Below are 17,519 nucleotides of genomic sequence, written 5' to 3' on the forward strand. Positions count from 1 at the left end.
GACCTCTTAAATTCCTTTCCAAATCTAACCTTTGCAATATCAGATTACCATATGACTAATTATTAATATTAATAAGCTGTTCCTGCATCCTGACAATGGGCACCAAGAGAAACAAAAAGTAGGTAACAAACATAAAAATAAGGTAAAGGAGACTATAAAATTTTCAACCAGCTCGGTGTAAAGATCATTTATTAAAGTACATGTCTCTGATTATACAAATTCAAAACAATAAACGCTTCAATCAACAGACATATGAGCCCAGCACTATTTTGGGCTCTGTGGATACAGCAGTGAACACAAGAGACAAAAGCCAAATGAAAATCCCTGTCTTCAGTGGTTTATATCTCAGTTCCCTGAAAGTGTAGCTCTCTTGGATGAATAAGGTTACCTTTCCTCCTTTGATTAGGTACCACCTAATCTGAAATATTCCTCTCTGAAAGTATGTCTTGACAACAGCTCCAGCAGGGCAAGGATCTTGCGCTTGGTTTAGTGCTGTATCCCCAGTGGCTAAAACAGAGCCTGTTAGACACCCCAATAAACATATACTGAATGAAACAGATCAAACAGAGCTTTTTCTTAGTCAAGTTTTTCTTTGTAAACAGACTATGTACCACACATTACACTTATATACACACAGAGATATGTCAAAAATAATATAGCATAGGGTATAAATTAAATTGAGCTGCAAGTACATATTAGCTTAAAATTGAAAATACAACCTCTATGGCTCTGTATCTTTTCAGATTCTAAAATCTGTTTTCAATATCAAATATGAGGTCACTATAATATTTGAGTAAAGGAATCAGTTAAAATTCTATACACTAAGGTTTTTGTGGACTATCAGTTTTCAGAGGAGTTTTGAATAAAAAAAGAAGAAACCTGAAAATTACCCAGCATCCAATCAGTTTTGTGTATTAAAATCTAACGTGGTTACATCTGTTTATATACCCACATTTGGAAATAATTTTAATCTCCCTATCCTGCTTCTCACCATTCTTGATCGCCTTACCAGAAACCACACAGAGTAAATAAGCACATACCTCTAACCTGTGAGGTTAGCCAGAAGTGATTGCCCACGTCACCCAAGGCCAGGATATTCAGGGGCTAGATATTGTCATACCTACTCTGCTACAGTCTTAAAAGGAAATTAAACTTTCTAATACTCAGGTACACTGATCCTACTACTTCTAGTAGTAGGAAGTAGGCAGAGCATCCCCTCCCCCGCCCCCAGGGCTGGACCGTAATTTACATGTTCAAATATTCTACCTGGAATAGTTAGTATATATTCTAACAATAAATTAACAGTAACCCAAGGTCAGGAAGACATTGTGATGACTGAGGTCAAGTAATGAATAAAATAACATGGGCCCAAAGTAGGATTCCATTGGTCCTGCAGGAGCAATGTTTTTTCTCCCTAACCATCATTCATCTTTCCTTCAACAAATACTTATTGAGCACCTATTATGTATCAGGCACTGAGCTAGGCAGCAAATTGACCTGCTCCTTATTGTCTGCTCCAGAGGTCTGACCTTAAGCCTTTCTCTACCATGTTTCCTTGTCCCTGTTTCCCTTCCTTGCCAGTGCCCCCTTTCAACTCCCACATTCTTCATTCACACTGCTCTTCAATCTACTCCCAAGCCTTTCTCAGCAGGCAGCTTGATCACTACCCTTCTGTATGCCTTCATGAGTGTACGACACATTGTGGGGAAGTTCATGAGTCTTCCCACCGGCATAATAAAATGCATCTTATGTAGGTTCTCCCAAACAATTTCTCCTTAATCTTAGATAGAAAATCTACTTAAGGGAATTCCCTGGCAGTCCAGTGGTTAAGATCCTGCACTTCCACTGCAGGGGGCCTGGGTTCGATCCCCAGTCAGGGAACTAAGATCTTGCAAGCCGCACAGAGTTGCCAAAAAAAGAAAGAAAATCTACTTAAGCATTATATTATTTACAACTACTGATTATCTAGCAAACACCAAAGGGGACAAGCCATTCTCTTCCCCAAGTTTATAAGCTAACTTATTTGGACTAGGGTTTGCTATGTCTATTGGCCATCTGACCAACGATTAACCATATTTTACAGATACACTTGTGACTCTATAGGCAGAAATTACACTATGATAGCACAATAATAGTTTTTACTTGCCCCATGCCTGCTAAATATAACTATCTACCAGATCCATATCATGAGGGACATACTTATTCACATTTTCAAGTAAAATGTCTAATCTCCCTGATGAGGGCTATGCCTAAAGCAAAGAGTTCCTGCTACCACTCGCACAGGTAAGTGTCGGTTTCTTAAAAATATCATATAGTATTTTTTTATGCACTCTCATGTTTATTGCAGCATTATTCACAATAGCTCAGACATGGAAGTAATCTAAATCTAAACTTCCAGCTATAAGATGAATAAGTTCTAGGAATCTAATGTATAGCATAGTGACTGTAGTGAACTTCACCTTTGCACCTCCTCTTCCTCTTTCTACCTTTGAAATGTAGACATCTTTCAAGGTTCTGCCCTTGATGCTCCTTTCTCCAAGATTTATATTTCCTCTTTGGAGGACATTACCCATTTCTATGGCTTTATCACCTCTATGTAGACGACTACAAAAATGTATACTTCTAGTCTTGGGCTTCTCTGCTCTAAACTCTTATTTGCAATGGCCTATTGGACATCTCTGTCTGCAAGTCCCACGACGTCAACGCAACTTCTGCAGGACTGAGCTCCGCGTCTCCTGTCCCAAAGCAGCTCACCCTCCGGCATTCCCCATCCTTGTTACAGGCATCACCACCCTGAAAAGAAAGTGATTTTCTATTCTTGCCTCTTCCTCACCATCCAAATGACCACGTTGTTTCCAGTTGTTGTTTTTTTTTTTCCTAAAACACACATCATTTCCCTGATTTAAAAAACAAAACAAAAGGAATAAGAAATACACCTTTTGATGACCTCCTGATGGCTAGAGCTGCACTATCAACAGTGGTAGCCTCAGCCACATACGGCTATTTAAATTTAAACGGATTAAATTTAAATAAAATTAAAAATTCAGTTCCCAGTTGCACTAGACACATGTTAAGTCCTCAACATCTGGCTAACAGCTTGCAGATCCAGAACATTTCCACCATCACAGAAAGTTCTATTAAACATCTCTGGTCTAGACAATAATAGCAAACGACCTAAGACTGCTGTCTAAATTTTCCTCAATCTGGCCCCTTTCTAAACTTATCTTCTACCAAAATCCCTTTGCGTGCTTTAGTCACAGCTGAATTAGCGGAGCCGAATGAATCAAGCCGAAGGCTTTCCAGGATGAGGGAGGCATTTGCCAGTACCTCAGAGAAGGATCTGTGGAAAGGGAAGAAACCAAAGGCGCTAGAGAGGACCGACATAGTTCACTAAAGCCCTCACAAGTTAGGAAGGGACGGAACTTTAGACCTAAGATTTTCAGCCCTAGAGAAAGAATATGTTACAATAGAGAAAGCATGAGCATTGGAGTCACAACACTTCACCCAAATTCAGGTATTAGTTGAGTTATAAGGTAAAGAAACTCAACTCACACTAGTCTGACTTGAAAAGAAATTAGTTGGCTCAACTGGCTAGCTCACCGAATGCAAGAAAAGGTTAGAGAACCAAACTAGGAGGGTCAGGGGGCAGCAGGGTCTCAGGAACTCTCAGGCTGCTAGGACTGGGTCTGTCTGACTCCTTTCTTTTACCTCTGATTTTTCTCTCACGCCAGCATCATTCTCTTTCACTACAGATCAGTATTCTTCAGCTGGTGGGAAACATGGTCATTGACGTGTCACTAGTTTTGTATCTTACAGATTCCACTAACCCTCTCTCAGCCTGGGCCTTAACATAACAGGAAGACATTCATTGGCTGAATTTGGGTCAGGCGCTCGTCCTGGCCAGTGAAATGCTGTCAAAGCGATGATGTGCTGGGAAACAATCAACTGTGGCCAGAAGGACATAATCACGAAAATGGAGTAGCTAGGTAGATGAGGAAGAGATCTGTGGAGGGGTTTCCAGGCATCTCACAGATGCCACTAAAATCTCTAGCTGAATCATTTAAATATAAGAGAGTAAATGATTTGCCACTAATCTAGTAAAAGGTAAAGTCAAGATTTCGCTCTAGGTTTTCTGACTCTGATGTCTGTACTCTTTTCATTAGAATATTCCTAAATCATCAAAGGGTTGGGGGTGAGGGTGGAGGGTGGGGTTGGAGGGTAGGTGAGGGTATGTTATCCACTTACCTCTTTAAGGCCACACTGTTCACTTTGCAACAGACTCTTCCCTAAACGGCAAGAACTTTAGCTTTCAGACTTCCTTCCCTTTTCAGAAACTAATTTTTCCCTCTTCACTGAGTTCATCTTAACGTTTAAGATGCAGAGATCGTTCCTTTCTAACTGCTGCCCAACTGAAAACATCCTCCTTGCCGTCTGACCGAATTTTTTTAAAGTGTGATATCCATAGCTGCTCTCTCACCTTTTTACAAACTATTAATTATATTTCAATTCTTAAAAAAGGCACCAAGTGCCTCCTACATGATACCTACTGTGCTAGGCACTAGGGATATAAAAATAAAGGGCATAGTCCTTAGCCTCAAAGAAACAACCCAATTTGGCTTCTCTGCAAGTGCCCAAATGAAACTGTACTGTGTAGAGCAGACAAGGAGCTCTACTTGGTAAATCAATGTACACTTACGCTCCATAACCTTGCGAATTGGACCTTGCTGACCTCACAAATCTCACGTTCTTAATACCATTCAAATTATCCTCTCTTGGCTTTTGTAAAGACTTTTGTAAAGACTATTTCTTCTCTGTTTCACCCCAACCTTCTAGGCTGGTTCCTTTTATTTTCTTCTCATTACTTGTATTCTAAATGGCTCAACCACGGCTCTCTGTTCTTACTATATTTTTGTTTTAGAAGGTGACTGGCCACAAAATTTATTATCCACACTGGGTTAACCATTGAGAGTTAAAGGGGGCACACTATTAATAATTATACTGGGATACAACTGAAGCAGTTTGGAAAAACTGGATCATATGGATTCCTGCTTAAAAACCTTCAGTGGTTCCCTTCTCCAAATCCTTCAGCATAGCATACAAAAACCTATTTAGAACTAATTGTCTCTTACAGATTAAACGCACACCTTTTTTATGGCCTTCACTCAGTCCTCAGAGTACACTCAGACTACATTACATCCAGTGGAGAGTCTCACTTGATTTCTTCCCCATTCAACAGAAATCTCATTACTTCCCCCCTGTCAATAGTACCCAGAAACTAAGAAGCCCAATTATTTAGATGAGAAAATGGAGGTTTACCACATCAAATAACTTGTATAAATGCTACAAAATGGTAGAACTATGATTCTAATCCAGTTCTTAATTTCTTAAAGTCCACACATTTAAAGTCTACGGATATTAATTAGAGATATAAATTCAATGAGTAGATGTAATCAAAAGGCTTACTAAAATCTAGTATTGTTCTTTGTGTCAAATATTAGTTCATTAATGCCAATTAAACTATTCCAGATGAGAAAAAGATAAAGAAAATCATTTCAGTTCCCCTGCCTAAAAATCTGATGGTTCCCTCATCAAATAAACCACACTACACCCTTAATGATCGGATCCCAAATTGCTTTTCAAGGTCTATTTCCCACAACTCCAGAGGCATGAATTATTTACCATTCCCTGAGCAGCCCATGACCTTACTGTTACGCTCTCAATATTCTTCACCTGGTAAACTAGTATTCCTCCAAAACCATAAAATGTTACCTCCTCAATTAAGATATTCCCAATTCCCTAAAGCAGACCTGGTCTTATTTTAAGTTCCCATATTCCTATTCCCACATCATATTCCTTTGTAAGTTACATGTCTGTGAATTCCTCCACAACAGGTTTTTGGCTCTCCAGCCCTCCCATTCCATCCCTGTACCCTTCCTGTCTAAAAAACCATCTTGTACACAGTATATATTCAAACAGTACCTATTAAACAAATAAATGAATAAGTGTCCTTTACTGATCAAATACCTTCAGTTGCTTCCCATCTGTTAAAAGAACTCCACTGACAGCAGAAGAAATTTTATCTGCTTTTGCCTGATTTCCAGGCTCTTAATGATTAGACCCAGATGAATTTTTATAACTAATAACTTTCCATTACTAATTACCATCAACTAGCTGTCCTCTCCATTAGTAATCCACAATTTTCTGTAATGGCTTCCCAAACATGCCAGAGATATCGCTGCAGTTCTGTCCTAAAAACTCATGTTGGAAAGAGGATTCTGAGAAGATGCCAGAATAGGAAGCATCAGGAATCCGTCTCTTCACCTGGGCAACAATTGCACTGGCACAATCTGTCTCATACAACTCTTTTGAAACTCTGGAGTCTAATGAAGTCCTGCAACTTCCAGAGGAAGGCTTGGATGGTAAATTTCAGCTAATTTTGGTCAATTTATAGCTGACGGTGTGGTAGTAGCTACCCCTCCCCCAACCCCAGCCATGTGGCTGGCAGCTGTACACTGTTCCTGGAGCAGTTTGCACACAGCATGTGGGAGCCAGGGTGGGCAAAAAGGGCCCGGTCTCCAAGTATCAGGCATGTGTGTCCTGGTTGGGGACTACGGCTCCTGCTCACAGAGGTGCAGACAAAGAAGCAGGCAGCACTGCTGTTGTACCTCCTCACATCGTTCCACCCACCCCCCGCCAGTGCCCCCCTCCAGCTGAAGTGACTTCCAGGGGACTGAAAGGACTCCTGGCCTTCCCTCCCTCCTTCATACTCCTCTTTTTACCCTTTCCACAGCCAGACATTAAAGACTAGGACATTGCATATATGGGAAAATTAGAAAGTGACCACACACGCCCAGGGAAAGGCTCAGAAAAGACCTGAGCAGACCTTAAGTTTACACCTCAGGCTGATCCTTGGCACAGTGACAGCCCACAACATTTTTTTTTTTTTTTAATGAACAAAGCCAGTTAACAAACAACAGCAAACCTTGGGGACGAGGGAAATTCTGATTTCCAGAGTTACTACGTTATTAGATTTAAACACCCAGTTTTCAACAACGAAAAATCACAACAGGAAATTATGGCCAACTCAAGGGGAGAAAAGAAATCGCAGAAACTGTCCCTGAAAAAGTCCTGATGGCAGATATATCAGACAAAGACTTTAAAACAACTGTCTTAAAGATGGCTGCACAACATTATGAATATATTCAGTACCCCTGAACTGCATACTTAAAAATGACTAAGGCTGTGAATTTTGTTACGTGTATTTTACAGCAATTTTAAAAATTGAAAGAAAAAAAAAACTCACATAGGAGTGGGGACAGAGGGTATATGGGAAACAGCTGTATCTTTTGCTCAATTTTGCTGTGAACCTAAAACTTTGCTAAAAATATATAGAGTGTATTTAAAAAGTACACAACAGGACTTCCCTGGGGGCACAGTGGTTAAGAATCCACCTGCCAATGCAGGGGACACGGGTTTGAGCCCTGGTCCAGGAAGATCCCACATGCAGCAGAGCAACTAAGCCCGTGAGCCACAACTACTGAGCCTGCGCTCTAGAGCCCGCAAGCCACAACTACTGAGCCCACGTGCCAAAACTACTGAAGCCCGTGCACCTAGAGCCCACGTTCCACAACAAGAGAAGCCACTGCAATGAGAAGTCCACGTGCCGCAACAAAGAGTAGACCTCACTCGCCACAACTAGAGAAAGCCCGGGCTCAGCAACGAAGACCCAATGCAGCCAATAAATAAATAAATAAATAAAACTCTTACTTCAGCCACTTACTAGCCACATGACTTGGGCACCTCATTTAACATTTTCAAGCCCCCGTTTCCTCATCTATAAAATGATACATTACAACTATCAATAAACGTTTTTTACTCCAATATAGATGTAAAAAAAAAAATCAGGATCATGAATGCCATTCTGACCAGAAGACTAAAAAGGAACAAGAGGATTCTCAAACCTCAATATTCTCTAAAACACAATCATGACTGCATAATATTCCACTGTGTGGATGTATCATATTTTATTTCCTTATAAATGGATATTTCCATAGTTTCCATATTTTTGCCATAATAAACTATTACGTAATAAGCACCTCTACACTCAAATCTTTTTCTTTTCTAATGACAAAATCCCGGAACGGTTTCCACTGGGTGAAAGAATATAAATTACTTTAAGGGGGTTGATAGGTATTACCAATTTTCTCACAGAGTGCTTGTACTGATTCACACTCCTAATAGAAGTAGATAAGAAGAAAAGAATAAATAGGATAACAAGAAGTGGATATGAAATGAAGATAATCAACTTTTCTTACCTTTGCCAACACAGGTCATAATCTTAAGAAAGTCTTTGTTAATTTGATAGAGGCTTAAGATTTTGTTTTTAAATAGCTTTTTACATGATGTCCAAAATACTACATATGTACAATGCAGAAAAATTACAAAATATATAAAAGCACATAGGAGAAATTTAACATCATCTATAATTCAAACACCCAGAAACAGTTATAATTAATGTCTTATATACATATATCAAGTCCTTTTCTATGCTACATATTTTTTTTTTCTAAAAAAGGAAGGGGATAATCATACTGTATATGCTGGCTTAACTTTTTGAACTTAATACACTGCTTAGTTTATACTATCTATAGAATACCACCATACAAGAGTGTCACAATATACTCATTTATCACACTGCTTCCAATGTTTCATTCTTATCAATAATGCCATGGTAAACATTCTTTGTTCAAATCTTCCCACAGATCTTTCTTTAATTAGGATAAATCCACAAAAGAAAAAATGTTGAGTCAGAGGTTGCATATTTCTAAGATTTTTGATAGGTACTGAGCAAATTATCCTCCAAAGAGGTTGTATCACTCTATGAGTTCCCATAATTTCCTCTACTTCCCCAAAGTGAGTATTAACAAAAAACTCACTTTGCTAATAATATGACTGGCAAACATCAGCTTTGTCATTTAAATCTGCATTTTGATTACTGGTTAATTGAATATATATTCATATTTTTATTATCCATTTGCATTTCTTCTGTGAATTTCCCACTCTGCTGCCCCGTTTTTTCTTGTAATGCCAATATTTAATTTATATACTTGTATGACATTTAGCTATGGTGTTTACTAAGCCTCCCTTGGTCTCTGGCAGTTTCTCAGATCTTGTTTTTGAAAATCTTGACAGTTTTGAGGAGTACTGATCAGGCATTTTGTAGAAAGCCACTCAATCTGGGTTTTTCGGATTTTTTTTTTTCCTCATTGTTAGGCTAGGGTTATGGGTTATTGGGAGGAAGATCTCTTCACATCACATGGAGGACACATGCTATCAGAATGACTTATGACTACTAACATTAACTTTGAGGATCTCCTGGACAAGCTGGTGTTTCTAGGCTTCCCCACGGTAAAGTTACTCCCCCCCTCCTCCCCATATAGACACAAGTCACTCTTTGGAAGCACTGCAATAAATGTAGCCCACACTCAAGGACAGGTTGGAGGGTTAAAGCTCTACCTCCTTGAGCGGGGAGTAACTACATAAATTTTTTGGGATTCTGTACGGGAGACTTGTCTCTTCTCTCCCACTTAATTATTCAGTCACTTATTCATATGACTATGTACTTGTTTATTTTTATTTTATACTTTAGGTTAAAATCCAACATTACGTCATTTATTTTGTTGCTCAAACTGCTCCAGTTTTGGCCACTGGGATCTTTTTCAGGTTGGCTCCTGTGTTGCTTTGGCATGTTCCACTTTTTTCTTTTTTTTTTTTTAATATTTCCTTACTTTCTGGTACCATGTTCATTTTGTATATTTCCTGTGCAAACATAGATTAGCTATTTTTCCAAGGAGTCCTGGATGCTTTTATTGGAGAACGGTATTAGAAACCAAGATCTGGGCGGTGAGTGACATCACTGGCTTTTAAAAACTCTAAAAATATTTGACTGAAATGGCATTATATAACTGTTATTTGCTTTGGAAGGAATTGTCAACTTTAAAATACTTATTTTTCTCTGCTAGGAATATGGAATAACTTTCATTTATTGAGTTGTTAAAAGACAAGACTTGCCTTGTGCTAAGTTGTTTCTTAGCATAATAAAACAATTGCTTTTCTGTACATCACAGCAATGATAGTAATTTAAATACCACTAGTATTTCCTCCATCTGCTAATGCAAATCTTCCAGACCTTACAAAGTCTCCAACAGCCCACGGGATTTCTGTGAGCCTTTAGAGGAGTGAGCCTCAGCCTTGGCTGCACATTAGAATCACCTGGGAAACTTAAAAATCTCATGTCTAGTCACATCTCAAACCAATTCCATTGGAACCTCTGAGGGTGGGAAGTACTGTTCTAAAGGTCTCTGGTGATTATAATGTGTATCTTAGCTAGAGAAACACCACCTTAGTCTGTTTCATGGCCTCAATGAAAGCTCATTACCAGTAAGTATTGCTGAGCAATGCTGCCTGCAGTAGGCACAGATCACCTCCCCCTTCCTCTGCAGAAACACTGGGCATCCATAAAATGCCTAAGCTTCAAGTTTTGCCTTTTTTGAAATAAGGAAGAATATTTTGCTCCCTTACTAGACTGCCGTATAAGAGATACACATAAGCAGCACTGCTTGTGTCTTAACAAGATGATTCTTGTTCAATTATGTTTTAAAAGATAACTGTTTTATTGTCTTCATAAAAACCATACCCACCCTATTCTCATAGGATTCACACATGAGTTGAATAGGCCTGGCCATAAGACAAAACTTAGTAATTACCACCATGCAATATTCAGAATCATTTCCCTTTTCCAAAGACCAAGATTTTTCTTATTCAACCTCTTTTTCCCTCTGAGATACAATGAACATAATCATGGCAACATCAAAACCCACATCCAGCTCAACTCCTGACTGACTGACTCAATCCCACAGACAATTGCCCTAACAGAAGTAGAAGTGTGCCCATTTCCATGTATAAATGCTACTTATTTCAAGCTCTACTGTGCTTCTGTACAAGGCATCTGGCATTAAATTAAAATTGTAAAACACACACAAAAGGGAAAAAAAACCCACTGCAAGAAATATAGCAGCCAATAGAAACAGACTCATATATGACCTGGATGTTGAAAATATCAGACAGGGGCTTTAAAATAACTATTTAAACTTTCTCATTATTAGACTGGAAGAAAAATTTTTTCCTATCTTTAGTCATCACTTGAAAAGATAATTGAAAGTCTAAACCAGAACACTAATAACGTATTACAGGTCTTATAACTACATAAAAATAAAACGTATGCTAACAATAGCACAAAAGAGGAGAGAGGAAATGGAAGTATACAAGGTATGGTATAAATTCTTTGAAAGCAGACTGTAATAACTTAAATATGTACACCCTAGGGCAAACCACAGTAACAAACTGAAGAACAAAAATCATATGATCATCTCAATAGATGCAGAAAAAGCTTTTGACAAAACTCAACATCCATTCATGATAAAAACTCTCATCAAAGTGGGTCTGGAGGGAACATATCTCAACATAATAAAGGCCATTTCTGACAAACCCACAGCTAAAATCATACTCAAAGGTGAAAAACTGAAAGCCTTTCCTCTAAGATCAAGAACAAGGCAAGGATGCCCACTCTCACCACTTTTATTTAACATAATATTGGAAGTCCTAGTCAGAGCAATCAGACAAGAAAAAATAAAATAAATAAAAGGAAGCTAAATTAGAAAGGAAGAAGTAAAACTGTCAGTTTGCAGATGTCATGACACTATACATAGAAAACTCTAAAGTTGCCACTAAACAACTTTGAACTCATCAGTGAATTTGGTAAAGTGGTGGGATACAAAATTAATATACAGAAATCTGTTGCATTTACACACACTAACAATGAACTATCAGAAGAGGAGAAATTAAGCGAAAAAAATCCCATTTACCATTGCATCAAAGAGAATAAAATACCTAGGAATAAACTTAACTAAGAAGGTAAAAGAACTGTACTCGGAAAACTACAAGACACTGATGAAAGAAATTGAAGACAACACAAACAGATGGAGAGATCACTTTGTTCACTGATTGGAAGAATTAATATTGTCAAAATGAACATACTACCCAAGGCAATCTACAGATTCAATGCAATCCCTATTAAAATACCCATGGCATTTTACACAAACTAGAATACTCCTAAAAGACCCCAAATAACCAAAGCAATTTTGAAAAAGAACAGAGCTGAAGTTATCATGCTCCTTGACTTCAGACTATACTACAAAGCTACAGTAAGCAAACCAGTATGGTACTGACACAAAAACAGACTCATAGATCAATGGAACAGAATAGAGAGCCCAGAAATAAACTCACATACTTATGGTCAATTAATCTATAACAAAGGAGGCAAGAATGTACAATGGGGAAAAAAAGACAATCTCTTCAGCAAGTGGTGCTGGGAAAACTGGACAGCTACATGTAAAAGAATGAAATTAGAACATTTTCTCACACTGTATACAAATATAAGACCTGAAACCATGAAACTCCTAGAAGAAAACATAGGCAGAACACTCTCTGTCATAAATTGTAGTAATATTTTTTGGATCTGTCTCCTAAGCAAATGAAACAAAGTAAAAATAAACAAATGGGACCTAATTAAACTTAAAAGCTTTTGCACAGCAAAGGAAACCATCAACAAAACAAAAAGACAATCTACTGAATAGAAAAAAATATTTGCAAATGATACAACTAATAGGGGTTAATATCTAAAATATATAAGCAGGTCATACAACTCAATATCAAAAAAGCAAAAAACCCAATCAAAAAATGGGCAGAAGACCTGAATAGATATTTTCCCAAAGACATACAGATGGCCAACAGGCACATGAAAAGATGCTCAATAATGCTAATCATCAGAGAAATGCAATTTAAATCACAATGAGGTATCACCTCACACCTGTCAGAATGGCTATTGTCAAAAAGACCACAAATAACAAATATTGATGAGGATGTGGAGAAAAGGGAACCCTCATGCACTCACTGTTGGTGGGAATGTAAATTGATACAGCCACAATGGAAAATAGTATGAAGGTTCCTCAAAACACTAAAAATAGAACTACCATTTGATCCAGCAATTCCACTCCTGGGTATATATCCAAAGAAAATGAAGACCGCAATTTGAAAAGATACATGCACCCCAATGTTCATAGTAGCATTATTTACAATAGCCAAGATAATGGAAGCAATCTAAGTATCCATCAACAGATGAATGGAAAAAGAAGATGTCACACACACACACACACACACACACACACACACACACACACACAGAAATACTACTCAGCCATAAAAAAGAATAAAGTTTTGCTATTTGCAACAACATGGATGGACCTAGAGGGTATTATGCTCAGTGAAATAAATCAAAGACAAATACTGTATGCACTTATATGTGGAATCTAAAAAATAAAACAAACAAATGATTATAACAAAACAGAATAAAACAAAAACTTAAAAACAGGTATATAACAAATAAGCAAAAATAGAATGTAAATTAAATGGAATCACAAAAAAAAATTCAATTTATCCAAAATAGATCAAGAAAAAGAAAGAAACAGAACGGGAAACAGATGGATATAGAGAAAAAAACTAGCAATATGGCAGATTTAAATTCAATCATATCAATTATTATATTAAATATAAATTATCTAGAGACCCTAATTAAATCCAGAGATTCCCAGAACAAAGAATGTTACCAGGGATAAAGACAGGTATTACATAATGATAAAAGAAAATAGCACAAACAAATGAACAGAATAACACATAACAATCCTAAATGTGCATGTGCCCAAAACCAGAGTTTCAAAATATATGCAGGAAAAACTGACAGAACTCACAGAATAGAAAAATCAACATCATGATTGGAGACCAACATTTCTCTCTTAGTAATTAACAGAATAAGCAGACAGATAGAAAGGATACAGAAAGTCTGATCAACACTAGCAATCAACTTGACATCATTGATATTTATAGAACACTCCACTCAGCATCAGCAAAATCCACATTCTTTCCAGTGCACTTGGAACATTTACTAAGCTAGACCATGCAAGAGATTGTGAAGCAAACTTCAAAACTGCAAAACAATTCAAATAATCTCCAAAGGATGTCCTCTGACAGCAACAGAATTGAACTAGAAATCAGTAACAGAAAAGATCTCTGGAAAAAAATCTCCAAACATTTAGAAACTGAACAACACATTTTCACATCCATTGACAGATACAAACTATTAGAGCTCCCTCAAGGAAAAATAGACAACCTGAAAAGCCCTATACCTATTACAGAAATTGAATTTCCAGTTTAAAACCTCTTCGCAAAGAAAACTTCAGGCCTACATGGCTACGTACAAACTCTTCCAGAAAACAGAACAGTAGAAAACACTTCCCAACTCATTTAGTAAGGCCGGCACAACACTGATACCAAAACTAAACAAAGAAATAATAAGAAAATTCCAAGCCAATAGCCTTCATGAACCTTAACAAGTCTTGGAAAGGAATGAAATTCTGAGACGTGCTACAACATTCATGCATGTTGAAAACAATATGCTAAGTGCAATAAGCCAGATACAAAAGGACAAATAATGTATGTTTCCACTTATATAAGGTACCTAGAATCATCAAATTCAGAGACAGAAATTAGAACAGTGGTTACTAGTGGCTAGAGGAAGGGGAATAGGGAATTATTATTTAATGTGTAGAGTTTCATTCTGAGATGATGAAAAAGTTCTAGAGATGATGGTGGTGATGGCTGCACAACACTATGACTGTACTTAAAGCCACCAAACTATACCTTGAAACTGGATAAAACAGTAAATTTTGGGCTTCCCTGGTGGCGCAGTGGTTGAGAATCTGCCTGCCAATGCAGGGGACACGGGTTCGAGCCCTGGACCGGGAAGATCCCACATGCCGCGGAGCAACTGGGCCCGTGAGCCACACCTACTGAGCCTGTGCTCCGCAACGGGAGAGGCCGCGACAGTGAGAGGCCAGTGCACGGCAATGAAGAGTGGCCCCCGCTCACCGCAACTAGAGAAAGCCCTCGCACAGAAACGAAGACCCAACACAGCCAAAAATAAATAAATAAAATTAAAAAAAAAAAAAAAAGTAAATGTTATGTTATGTATATTTTACCACCATAAAAAATCCTTAACAGAACTTCCCTGGCAGTCCAGTGGTTAAGACTCTGCACTTCCACTGCAGGGGGGCACGGGTTCAATCCCTGGTCAAGGAACTAAGATCCCACATGCCATGTGGCACGGCCAAAAAATTTTTTTAAATAATTTTTCAAAAGTACCCAAAAAAAATCCTTAACAAAATGTTAGCAAACTTAATCCAGCAATAGATAAAAAAGGATAATACATTACAAGCAAGTGGTATCTATCCAAAGAATGCTGGTTGACATAGATAATGCAAAAGAATCTAGAAAAAAGCTATCAAAAGTAATAAATTTTAATAAACTAATGAGTTTATAGCAAGGTAGCAGGCCCCAAGTATACAATATACAAAAAACACCAAAAAATAGTAAACTTTACTGCACACAGATCATACCTCAATAAATCTGACTTTAAAAAACAAAACAACAGGAAACCAAATAAATAATAGTGGTACCAGTGAATCTCCTTATCTTGTTCCTATCTTAAATGAGAATGTCTGTTTCTAATGGAAATGTATTAAATATAGTATGTTTCTAATGGAAATGTATTAAATATAGTATTGACTAATAATGATAGACATTTTTAAAAATATATTTTTAAATATCTTTAATCCCTAGTTCATAAGGATTTTTTTTAAAAAGTGGCCAAATCTTTTAAAATGTAGCCTGAAAAGTATTACAGACAAAAGTATGGTTCCTCTTTAATCTACCTATGGAAACATATTATTGGTAATTTCTTAATATTAAACCAACCATCCTTACTTTCTTGAAGCAAATTCTGGTTCATGGCATATAGTTCTCCTAATATAGTGTTAATCTTATTTGCTAATACTTAGGTTTTTTGCTTCTATAGTTGTGTAATTGGTTTATAACTTTCTGTACTGTTAAGTTTTATTTATGAGTTAAATCAGTTTTGTTCCATGTACTGGAAGTCTTTGGTTTTATACTTTGCATGTTTTATTGGCTGGATTATCTGTTCTTAGAAACAGGGAAAAGCTTGCCCATAAAACTGTCAGGAATAGAGTCTTTCTTAAAGTAATTTTTTTGGACAACATTTGCTATTTCTACCAACATAATTAGAATTTTCAAGTTTTCTACTTTAAAAAAAAATCAATCTTGGTAATTGATATTTTCCTCCAAATAATTTTTTATCAGTATTTTCAAATTCTTCAACATAATTATTATATGACTCCGTTAATTTAAAAAATCCTCTAATATTTCTAATATTTCTCTAATGTTCCTAATATTCCAATATTTTGCTAAGTGACTTCCTAGAGTTTATTATGGCCAATCTACCTGGATCTTTCAATTCTACACTTTTCTATCTTCTGATTTTGCTCAATTTTGTTTTTATTTTTATTACATGCCTCCTGTTGCTAACCTTTGGCTAAATTTGGGAGGTGAATACATTTTTTTCTTTCATTTAAAAATAATAAATGCAGGGCTTCGCTGGTGGCGCAGTGGTTAAGAATCTGCCTGCCAATGCAGGAGACACGGGTTCAAGCCCTGGTCCCACATGCTGTGGAGCAACTAAGCCTGTGTGCCACAACTACTGAGCCTACGCTCTAGAGCCCACGAGCCACAACTACTGAGCCCTAGCGCCACAACTACTGAAGCCCGTGTGCCCTAGAACCCGTGCTCCGCAACAAGAGAAGCCATGACAATGAGAAGCCCGTGCACCGCAATGAAGAGTAGCCCCCGCTCACCGCAACTAGAAAGCCCGCGCGCAGCAATGAAGACCCAGCGCAGCCAAAAATAAATAAATAAGTGAATAAAATTTTTTTTAATTAAAAAAACATAAATGGGCTTCCCTGGTGGCGCAGTGGCTGAGAATCTGCCTGCTAATGCGGGAAACACGGGTTCGAGCCCTGGTCTGGGAAGATCCCACATGCCGTGGAGCAACTAGGCCCGTGAGCCACAACTACTGAGCCTGCGCGTCTGGAGCCTGTGCTCCGCAACAAGAGAGGCCACAATAGTGAGAGGCCCGCGCACCGCGATGAAGAGTGGCCCCCACTTGCCACAACTGGAGAAAGCCCTAGCACAGAAACGAAGACCCAACATAGCAATCAATCAATCAATCAATAAAGAAATCTTAAAAAAAAAACAAAACATAAATGCACATATACAACTTTGGCTGTATCCCATAAATATGTGTATATGTGTGTATTTATATAAAATTACAATTTGTTATTTTTAATAGTCATTGCAGTTCAGGTTTCTGCCTTGATTTAATAGCTATTTAGGAGAAGAAATAACAAGTGGACTTCTTTCATTAATTCCAAATTTTATTGCACTGTGGCCAGATACAATGGTCTATCAAGTTTCTGCTTTATAGACTACACTGA

The 17,519-nt window shown here is 37.6% G+C and overlaps 1 protein-coding gene across 11 annotated transcripts in view; it reads right to left on the reverse strand.

Annotated features, from left to right (window-relative positions):
* The window catches only part of TFDP2 (transcription factor Dp-2), a 175,571-nt gene that overhangs the window by 69,340 nt on the left and 88,712 nt on the right, over positions 1–17,519 (reverse strand). The window lies entirely within an intron of this gene.

This window comes from Balaenoptera acutorostrata, chromosome 4, assembly GCF_949987535.1.
Source record: "Balaenoptera acutorostrata chromosome 4, mBalAcu1.1, whole genome shotgun sequence".
Taxonomy (NCBI): domain Eukaryota; kingdom Metazoa; phylum Chordata; class Mammalia; order Artiodactyla; family Balaenopteridae; genus Balaenoptera; species Balaenoptera acutorostrata.